Source organism: Mytilus galloprovincialis, chromosome 5 (assembly GCF_965363235.1).
Source record: "Mytilus galloprovincialis chromosome 5, xbMytGall1.hap1.1, whole genome shotgun sequence".
NCBI classification, from domain to species: Eukaryota; Metazoa; Mollusca; class Bivalvia; order Mytilida; family Mytilidae; genus Mytilus; species Mytilus galloprovincialis.
The window spans coordinates 16,066,048-16,078,075 of record NC_134842.1 but is presented as its reverse complement, the minus strand read 5'-3'; the positions used below and the strand labels follow the sequence as shown (position 1 = coordinate 16,078,075).

Here is a 12,028-nt window from a genome sequence, read left to right as displayed (position 1 = left end):
CGCAATCTGGGAACCAGTTCAGGTAAGACCTTGAACTTGAAAATGCAGAGCTTTGCTTGTAGGTACGAAAGTAGCCTGTTGTTGAAGTGATTTCAATATATATGGTCCTATATGGTAAACATTTAGTTAAAACAAGTGTGAGAGCATTATTTGCGTTTAAAGAAGGACTGGGTGTTTCGTTTTGTCCTTTTTTTTTGGGAGGGGGGGATGATATGGGATGGGATAAGGGTAGTCCAAATAATTATGACGTCTTGAAAGGCTATTATAATTTTTTTCTTGACGCCTTATTGAAAGGCTATCATAATTTTTTTCTTTGACGCCTTACTTAGACGTCAAAGAAAAAAAATTATTTAGCCTTTCAAGACGTCATAATTATTTGGACTAGGATAAGGGTAGGTCACTAAGTGTGTGCAGTGGGTGGTAAGGGGGGTGCTTGCAAGTAAAAAAGTGAAATAAGACATTATTTAATGAACGTTGCACAAAAAATAAATACTTTGTTGTGAACCTTTTTCTGACTGAGTCACAGTCTTCTCATTGGCGGATCCAGGGGGGGGGGGGGGGGGGGGGGGGATGGGGTTCCAGGGGTTGGAACTTCCATTTTTTTTGCTGATCAATGCATTTGAATGGGGACATATAGTTGGAACATCCCCCCACCCCTTTTCAAAATGGCTGGATCCGCCCCTGCTCCTTTATTATTAACTTTATGTTTTACATTGTGTACTTGATATTCCCCATTTAGTATACACATTTATGATATAATTAGTTTACAGCTTTTAAAAAAGTATTTCTTGACGATCCCTTCCAATTTAAGTGTTTGAATTTTATTTGAAAAATACTGAGCACGCAAAATAAGCATTTGAAAATCACGATGCACATACATTTAAATTAGCAGAATACATTGCACGAGGCACCTGAGTCTTGTAAGAATGAACAGAGGCGGATTTAGGGGGGGGGGGGGCAGGTGGTCTGTTATTCTATAAACATTTAATTTTCACCCCTTTTTTCTCTAATCTTCAAAAAATTAACCCCCTTTTTCTCTAATCTTTATTTTTTTTGCCCTTTATTCTCTAATCTTCATTTTTTAAGGGCATTATTCTTTAATCATTAAACCCCATCTAAACCCTCTTGTATACAGAACAGAACATATATTCCAGACCATATGAGTATTTGGACCGTACACCTATATTCGTGTGGTGGGACCATATGTGTACAGTCAGACCAATATATATATGAGATTTTGATACATGTTTGTCAAAAATTAACCCCTAGGGTCGAAATACATATAGGGGCCATTTAGTCCTAACTTAAGACTGTATTAGTATATATATGAGTATATGTATATATACTAATACAGTCTTAAGTTAGGACTAAATGGACCCTATATGTATATATATATATACTAATACAGTCTTAAGTTAGGACTAAATGGACCCTTTATGTATTTCGACCCTAGGGGTTAATTTTTGACAAACATGTATCAAAATCTGCTATTGAAAATATATATACAAACATAAAAATTAATATTAAGAAAATTAGATGAATGGAGTGAAATATATCGTCATATCACCAACCCTAATAGTAATAATCTGGAAACAACTATTATTAGAGTAACAAAGCTACCTTATTTATTCTTTGCACTAGTTTTTGACACATTTTTATTACATTTTCTCTATGTGTTTTCAAGAGATTTTTTTTTATAGTTTTTGTCATGTATCATGATGTATCGATCTGTGGAGATTTTGTAGAAAAGTTCCTAAATATTCTAAAATATTTTCTTCCAACATTATGTTTATTCTAATAACTTCAATTTCAGCCAGCATAATTCAATCTGATGTATTAACTGACATGCTAAATGTACAGGAGCTTAACAGAATAAAGCTGTGATTAATATAATGATACTGTTCCACAACATTTTAGGGTCAGAGAAATTTAATGCTTGATTGGGAGCAATTATTTGTGGTCACTTAAACTGAAGAAATTTATTGCTTTTAATTGATTGACCATGTGCAGCTGGTAAGCACATAATCAGCTGATTTACTAAAATAACATTGATTACCCTTGAATATTATTATGGATAGAGATAAATTATAAACAGCAATAAGGTTTAGCAAAGTAAGATCTACAAGTAGGTCAACATGACCTAAATGGTCAATTGACCCCTGAAGGAGTTATATTCTATTTAAAGAATTTTTCGTAAATTTTTGTAATCTGAAACTACTGGTCCAAATACATGTACATGAAATACATGAAATAGATTCAAAGGAGTAGGGGCAATAAAGGTCATTTTTTTTCGTCCAATTTTGCCTATTCACTGTCTTGAAAACTATAATAATAGATAGAGAGAAACTTTGAAATGCAAAAATGACCAGAAAAATACTTTTTTGTGTGTGAACTTGAAGCAAGAGCCAAATAAGATCATAAAGATAGAGAGAAACTAAACAGACTTCATTGATCAGCAATATAGTTACGTACGATACAATTTTTTTTTAGTAAAGAACGCAATGTATTAAAAAAACATACACAATATAATTTAAATCATGCACATGTATATATAATTTACAGATCTAACATTGTTGGGTTGATGTTTAGACGAGTTGTATATACATTATGTACACAGTCATGTATCACCATCATTGATGGCGATCCGATGGATACATCTGTTGTAGGGTTGTCACTGACTCAGATGTACTTATGAATATAATTATTTTCTGTGACTGTATCTTACATTAATTTGTAGGATCCTTTACTATAGATAATTTAGCTGATCTGTAACAATAACATCTTCATGCCTTATATATCATGTACTGTAGTACGCTGCTAGATTAAAACTGACGTGGAAAGGTAACACATGGCCAGCGAAAGCTCTTTTTTTGAGAGCCCAGGTGGTCGTGTGGTCTAGCGGGACGGCTGCAGTGCAGGCGATTTGGTGTCACGATATCACAGTAGCATGGGTTCGAATCCCAGCGAGGGAAGAACCAAAAATTTGCGAAAGCAAATTTACAGATCTAACATTGTTGGGTTGATGTTTAGGCGAGTTGTATATATATATGTATCTAACTTTTCTAAACATCAACCCAACAATGTTAGAACATGGAATGTATATATATATATATATATATATATATACGACCTATTAGTCAAATGCGTTTTGTTAAAATATACTTTTTCACTTTTTTGGTCTTTTGGAAAACGTTGTTTGTGCTGTATTTAGACCCTTCTTCAACGAAATTTGTTTTACATGCACACGTATAAATTGCTGTTTTAATCCAACGCAATCATAGGTTTGAACGTAGTTTTTAATTTAGATTTGTACATGAACATATATATGTCAAAATATTCACTTCAAACTATCCTGAGCCAGTTATTTCAAGACATTAAATACATTTGTATATAGTCATAATATGCATTAATTAGGGAATGATGTGTTACTGTTAAACTTCAAACCCACTGTTGTTGAACTTTTAAAGAAATATTTGATAGAGAATTGTTGACATTATCTTTTTATATTTATGATTACTGTATCTAAACTTCAAAGTGTAATTTTTAAAATAACTTGCCATTTTCTTCTTTGAACTGTTTTCTTTCACTGCATGGTTCTTCACAAAATCACCACAAACACAATATTGTAATAAATTGAAGATAGTTATAAGATGTGTATTCTTGATGAATTTCAAACTACATTTTATTTTGCTCTACACATTTTATGATGTCCAAGTAATGAGGTCATGACATCAATATGAATCCATATAGTAACCAATGAAATAAGAGAGAAATTCATTTTATGTCTTCCTAGATCTTTGGATAAAAACAGGCCACATTTACTTGTACATGTTGTGTGTATTGTACTTAAATATAAAAACACCAGTAAATGTTATACATATATATCATGTATATACACTCTCATCACATTCAATGGACTTAATTAAGTATAATGGGAATAGGTCTATTAGTGTAAATAAAAGTGAAATAATTAGAAGGATTAGAATTTTGAAAATTTTATTGTAAGTAATAATTTCATACTTAACATGCTTAATGCGAATTATAATTATGATAATTGTATATTTTTTTTGTTTTGTGTATGGTCTCCTTAAAGTTTTATTTTGAGGAGGATTAAGGGGGATGGGGCAAATGGGCCGGGGCATTCCCTTTTTGATAAAATTTTGTTTGATTAATCTATTTAGGGATCAAATCACTGAAGCATGATTTGTATGGGTCCCTTTAAAAAAATTCTGGATTTGCCACAGGCATACAGAAATTAAGGATGTTTTATAATTTTATGAAATTTTAATCTATATATCAATTAAAAATATATATATATATATATATGCAGTAGTGATAAATTCAATAATCGTGTCACCTAAGGATATTTGCCTATAGATGTTTTATGTCCCACCTTTGGGCATTATGCGTTCTAATGAGTCATGAGTATGAGTCTGTTCCTCCATCTGTCTGTCCGGCTTCAAGTTTTTGATGAAGTTGAAGTCCAATCAACTTGAAACTTAGTACATGTTCCCTATGATATGATCTTTCTTATTTTATTATCCAATTTGAGTTTTGCCCCCAATTTCATGGTCCTCTGAACATATAAAAATGATAGTGCTAGTGGGTCATCTGTTCACTATGGACACATTATTGTTATTGATTTAAATGCAAAGTATTAAGAATAAATTTCTGAATTTCACCAGTTGATTATTCACTACAATTTAAAATTCAAGAATTTTGTACAAGTATGTACCACTTGAAAGTATATTTGACATGGATGAGAGTTTAGATGGGGTTTACAAATTAGAGAATAACAGGCAAAATGTACAAAATAAAGGTAAAACAAAAAAAAAAGGGAAAAGAAAGAAAACTAAAACTAAATAAATATTAGAAAAATTAACAGGGTGCTGAAATGAAATATAAAAATAGAGATTAAAGAAAAACAATTTAATATACATGTCTTAAAGAATAATTAAAGATACATGTATACAGAACCCCTATCTAGACCTTAATAAATCAAGCCATATAAACACATAAATGACAAATACTCTGTTAATTGTGATTAGGTCAGACAGGAGTTTGTCTGCAAAAGACTCATAAGTATCTCTCCATTAAAAAAAATGAAAGGCCAAATAATTTACAAAATTAAAAACTTTGATAATCAAGAGAAAAACTGAGAAAGACATATATCTATGATTCATACATAAAATACAAAACTTAGAACCTGAAATTAAAAAATTATAAACAGTCAGGGGCGTTACTTAAACAAGTAGTTTTTTTTTCACATTTTCACCTTACTTATATATATAAGTAATTTTTGTTTTTGAAAATAATAAGATTACTTAATCATGTTAATAGAGTTATTTTAAATTTGAATAGAAGCATAGATTAAATGTAGTTTGAATGAGTTTTTATATAATTTTATATGATAAAATAAAGAATTTATTAGATTGGAGAGGAGTATGGAGATAAAGGTTTATAATGACAAAAACATTACTTGAATAAGTTATTTTATACATTTTAATTTTTTTTAGTAATAACACTTATTTAAGAAACACATGTAGTTGATTTGGGTTAGCAGTTATAAATAACTTGAAATCTTAATTAATTCACAAGTATGTTAACTTTCTATTTATACCAGTCTACCTTCAAGATTTTGGAGGAAAAAGATAATTTAATAGTCCCTGAAGAGACCAATCTAAATTTACCCAGAAGTATCCATATGAAAGATAAGTGATAATTAAGTGCATCAGCAAGTTCATTAGTGTTTCAGAAAAAAATTATATTTCATGGGGAAAATAACCAGATGACTGTGAAAATTTGTTAAAGCTAGTAAAATCTGCATTTTTGGACACCTATAAAAATAATGTTTTGAAAAGTTACCTAATATATAAGTATTATTGAAAATAGCCTGGTTTTCAACATAACTTATATAGGCAGTTTTAAATGTTACTTGTTTAAATAATGCCCCTGACTTATGATTTTTTGTTTGTTTGTCAAAAGTTTTATTTTCTATTTAGCTCACCTGACCTAAGAGGCCAAGTGAGCTTTTGCCATCCCTTGGCATTAATTGTTGAATCATCCATTAATGTCTGGTGTACACTTTTTCATAGATCTTCTCTTCTGAAACTACTGTAATTAATTAATTTTAACCAAACTTTGGCTAAATGATCCTTAGGGTATCTAGTATATATTTTGTAATTTTTAGCTCAGTGAGGCCCGTAGGGCCCTATGTGAGCTTACGCCATTACTTGGCGTCCTATGTCGTCTGTCGTCGTAAACTATTTAAAAAATCTTCTCCTCTGAAACTACTGGGCCAAAAACATGTACCTTCAAACTTTAATTAAATGTTCCCAAGGGTATCTAGTTTATAAATTGTATCCGAAGTTTTGATCCATTGACAAACATGGACGCCATGGCTAAAAATAGAACATATTGGTCAAATGCAGTTTTTTAATTGGCCCCTTAAGGTGTTATTGCCCTTTAAAGTCAATTTTACACAATTTGTTGATCAAGTTTGCTAATTATATATAACATTTAAAAATCTTCTCTGAAATACAGATGAGCGATTCAGGCTCTTGAGAGCCTCTTGTTATCTTGTCCTTTAATTAAGAAACACTGCATAGTTTGGTAAAAAACAATAACTTTAATATTTAACGTAGCATTTCAAGATTAATCTGCCTTTAAAATTAAGACCAATCTTGAAAACCCTTGGCTATTTGAAGTTATTGCCCCTGCAATAGCAAGTTTCCACAATTTATACATGTTATATATATGTTCTTGTTAACAATGATTGTCATATTGAAAACAATTATAGATATCATAAAGATAAATTTAAAACAGAAAAATAGTAGTGTGGATGCTTATATGAGTTATTGCCCTTGAAATACAAAATTTTAGCAGAATTTCAAGTTTCATGCAGGAAGTATGATAGATGTAGAGACATTTATTTATGTTCAGCTAAGTTAAAGATCTGTGAATAAGCTTACATCATGACCAAAATAGTTAATTGATCCTTTATAGGATTTTTTGTCCTTAAGAAATTATTTTACCAAAAGTTATGTTTTTTTGCAGATAATAATAGAAAGAAGGAATTTTAATTTTTCTTTAAGTGATAAATATGTTCAGCAAAGTAAGATCTGGGAATAGGACTTGTATTATTTAAATTGCCAATTGATCCTTCAAAGCTGTTATTGCCCTTGAAAGAATATATTACCAAATATTTTTTTCTTCGGTTTTTTTACTTTTGATTTCTTTTTTATGGAAGTATTATATTTCATTTTACTTCCAATGGTCGAATATAGAAGAGCAGAAATTTAAGTAGCCCACATCAAATTATAGGGGCCATTGGCGATTGGGCCCCTGCTAATTTAAGTTTTTGATAGTAAAGAAGTGTCTTCATCAGAATTACAGTTTACATGTGTTGTTTACATTAATGTCATTAATTAGTTCTGCACAGTTAAAAATGTTAGAAGGAACTCTTTAGTTCACATAAATTCTTTTATAGCTGTTTAACTAATTCACCAATGTTTCTATTTCTTTTGAATCCTATTGATAGGTTTTTATTGAATTTGTCACCTATTGTAGAATCTATTTTGATAAGATTCCAGTATTTCCTGAATATTGTTTGAAGTTTTCTGCTTAAGAATTCGATTGATTATTCGTAATGAATGATATATTTTATCTATTTTCAACTTTGTTCTTTTTCTAGACATAAATTCATAGAAATTGATCAAATATCCACCTATTTAGGTGAAAATCCTAACTCTGGACACATCCTGATTTCATAGACAGAATTTCATAGAAATTAATCTAATATCTATCTATCCATTAGTGCATATCACAATTTTAAATTAAATAAATGTGCCTTCAAGTAGTTCATGTGTAAAAAAAAAATACTAAGGATAATTCTGTGGATTCATTTAAATTTTGGGTCACATGTATCAATTTTCGTGGATTAAAGAAATTTTGTATTTGTATTGTTTGTTTTTTTCATAGGACTTCTGTATACAACCCGATGGCAAATTTATAATTCGTTTAACATTTAAATTCGTGGTTCAGCTGTTTCAATGAAAACCATGAAAATTGGTATCCCATGAATAATAATGAATCCACATTGAACGTTTTCAGCATGAAGGTTTATGCCATTCTGTTCTTTTTTCAGATTGACATATCTGTAGGACATGCAGTTAGCCTAGACAAATAGGAAGAGAAAAGTCTTTGATTCTGAGTTCTCTGTGAAGTTCAAGTCTTTTTTAGTCTACATTATAATGGGAAGATGTGAATGGTAAGTTTGAAAGTTTGTAATTGTGCAAAAATATGTTATTTTTAACAAAATGTGCTGTTTTACAAATAAAATCCTCAGTCTCTTAGACACTTATGTAGCAATAAGGCCACTATATTGGTATATGAAATGATTGTAAGCTGTATTTGCCTGACTGGTTAAACTGACCATGCCTTCATTTTCATGGATCAAGTTTATGTGATATTATTAAAAAAAAGCGACAAATTTTCAATCATAAGTAAAGCAGGCTTAGTTGTTAATTTATGTGTCATTTGGACTCTTGTGGAGAGTTGTCTCATTGGCAATAATGAATTATACCACATCTTTTTTTATATGACATTTGAATGTTGCATTTATATATATATATATTATATACGTATTGCAATCACTCATTAGCTGGCCAATTGTTTATTAGCATCCATGTTCACATTTGTGCAATAATGGGATGATTTGGTGGCGCCATGTACTTTAACTGTTCTAGAGTAATGCCCCTTTACAAACAAAGAAAAATCCTGAATTTTGTTTCCATTTTCTAACTTTTATAAGTTTGCCTCTGAACCAAATGCTATGAAATCAATACACAGCAATGCTTATTACCACAAAATACAGATCAAGTATGTATTAAGGGTTGGTGTCACTTAACTGTTCTGTAGTTATGCCCCTTTACAAATGAAAAATATACTTATATTTATAGTTTCCGTTCTCTAACTTTGACTTGCCTCAACTAAATGCAATTAAACTTATACACAATGCTTGTTACCACAAAATACAGATCAAGTTTGAATTTTAAAGGGGGTCACTTTAACCGTTCTAGAATTATGCCCCTTCACAAATTTAATGATTGGTGAAATTTTAATTTCCATTCACTAACTTTAATTAGCTTGCCTCAACCAAATGCTATGACAAGTATGAATAATTGTACACAATATTTATTACCACAAAATACAGATCAAGTTTGACTTTTGAGGTTGTCACTAAATTTTTTAGAGTTATGTCCCTTTGAAAATGGAAAAATTGCTGGATTTGTGTTTCCTTTCTCTAAATTAAGTTTGCATAAACTAAATTTTATGAAACTTATACACACTACCTATTACCACTTAATCAGATCAAGTGTTTTCGGTAGAGTCACTTTTACCGTTCTTCAGTTATGTCCTTTTATAACTTTATATGATATGCAAGTGTGGGCATCATCTGTGATCCATTGATACATTCCCCATTTAATTTTTTGTTAAACATCAATTTTTAAATTTTTTGGTTGTCAGAGCTGATTAATGTCCCATTTGTTTGTAGGTAAGAATTGGTAAAGTAACACACACACATATATATATCAAAAAATGAAAACACTAGATTAGAAAAAAAAGATGCAGTATGATTGTTAAGGAAACAACTGCCATAATAATTATAAGAACAACATTTAAACATCATCAGAGTATTAAGGCTTCAATTATTGAACAAAACAAATGACATACAGTAAGCTATGAAAGGACCTGTGATAACAAATTCATCTATTATCATAATTATAAGACAGAACAAAATATGTCGGGGGATGGGGGGGGGGGGGGGGAAATCATGAATATTAATATACCTGAAGGACTTTAGAATATTGAACTTGAATTGACTCTTCTTTGTAGGATACAAAGAAATCTTGGAGGACAAATTGGTGCGAGTCTTAAAAGACACAGATTTGAAGATAAATGAAAGAAAAAGAATGACAAACATAGTTTAAAGGACTGCAGACTTCCTGATATCTTACAAACTGTTCTTTTGGTATACATGGTATAAATGTAATATTGCAATATCATCTTATTTGTATAGGTATACATCCTGTAAATCTTGTTGGTGCTTTTTAGCTCCTTAAATGCAACCACTATTTAGTAAACATTGTCGTAATTGTTGTTCTATATGTGAGCAAATTAGTTAACTAGCGCATAGTAATTGCATATATATAGGCAATCTTAGTCTTTTTAATTCAGAAATAATTTTTAAAGCAAGTTATTCTAATCAGACTAATGGAATTTTCTTTTCTATGTTTAACCTGTTATATGCACTTTTTCACATTTAGCATGTTGCAAATGTGATGCAATAGAGAGCAACCTTTATATTTCTTAGAAAATGCTTTTTCTGAACTGTTATGAAAAGTATGGTTATACATAATATCCCAAAAAAAATTAAGTGAGACATATGTTTTATGAATATTTCAATAAATGTTAGAAACAAGTTTACATAAAAATTTTCTTCTGTATCAAAATTCTGGGTTGTAAAATCAGGATTTTTCTCAATATGTTTAATAAATCAAAATGCGTAGTTTTTGCTTGTAGATTTTATTTCGGGATTTCCCGAAATGTGTAAAAAAAAATGTGCCTGATATTAGATTTTTATTTCGTGATTTTTCCCAAAATGTGAAAAGAAATTATTAGTCATGAGATCTAGCATATACATTTGATTTTTCGGGATAAATCCCGAAAATATGTGAAGACATCTGTGTTATGCATTTTGTAATTAGTTTATTTTTGTCGGGATATTTCCCGAAATGTGTTTCAGATCTGTTTGTTCAAATGCTTTGCCAACATATATGTCATAAAATTTAATGTTGAAAATGATTTCGGGATTTTTCCCGAAATGTTGAAAGAAATAATTAGTCATGAGACCTAGCATATACATTTGATTTTCGGGATAAATTCCGAAAATATTTGAAGACATCTGTGTTATACATTTTGTAATTAGTTTATTTTTGTCGGGATATTTCCCGAAATGTGTTTCAGATCTGTTTTTTCAAACACTTTGCCAATATATATGTCATAAAATTTAATGTTGAAAATGATTTCGGGACATTTCCTGAATAAATAGTTGTCATATATACATTTTTACCACAAATATTTAAAAACTTTCATATATTTTGGGAAATTTCCCGAACATTTAATGTAAGTTTTATCAATTATAAGAATAAAAACATGGAATATTGTAAAACTTGTGTATTTCTTTATGAAATCTGCATCCATTTATAGTAAACATTGAAAAAGATTATAAAAAGGAATAAAATGGATTTTACTCTTTTAAAATAGAGTCTGTTTCATGTGTTATATTTTGTAAATAAAGTATTATCAGATATGACACATTGTATATGGATATTTCATATTTCAATGAATAAAGAAAAGACAAATATCATACTATCATAATAAATACATTTGTATTTCATATCTAAATCAGCACTGAATTCAAAACCCAATTTCAAATTTGCATACTTATATAGAAAATGCACATGTTATATTTTTAATAATAGCATGAGAAAAAAACACTTAGTCTAATACATATAGCATAAGAATTATTTCCATATAGTTCATATTGTGAAAAACAAGGCACTGATGTGCACATTTGAATGTTCAAAGTTCATTTAGTTTCCATGTTTGAGGATGTAAGATGCTGCATCACCATACTGAGGTTAATATGTTGGTTGGCGATGTTTTCCAGGAGATTAAAGAATCTTATATAATTTGGACCAAGCTTGAAGAAGTCAAGTCATAGTATACCATGTAATTCAGTGGTTGTCGTTTGTTTATGTGTTACATATTTCTTTTTCGTTCATTATTTGTACATAAATAAGGCCGTTAGTTTTCTTGTTTGAATTGTTTTACATTATCATTTCGGGGCCTATTGCAGCTGACCATGCAGTATGGGCTTTCCTCATTGTTGAAGGCTGTATGTTGACCTATAGTTGTTGATATCTGTGTCATTTTGGTCTCTTGTTGAGAGTTGTCTCATTGG

General features: G+C 30.1%; 1 long non-coding RNA gene across 1 annotated transcript; it reads left to right on the top strand.

The window, feature by feature from the left end:
• The first annotated feature begins 31 nt into the window (after window positions 1-31).
• LOC143074351 (uncharacterized) lies at window positions 32-11,244 on the top strand. Its single transcript, XR_012977815.1, has 3 exons — window positions 32-114; window positions 8,147-8,269; window positions 9,898-11,244. It is a non-coding gene; the product is annotated as an uncharacterized LOC143074351 (long non-coding RNA).
• The last annotated feature ends 784 nt before the right edge of the window (window positions 11,245-12,028 follow it).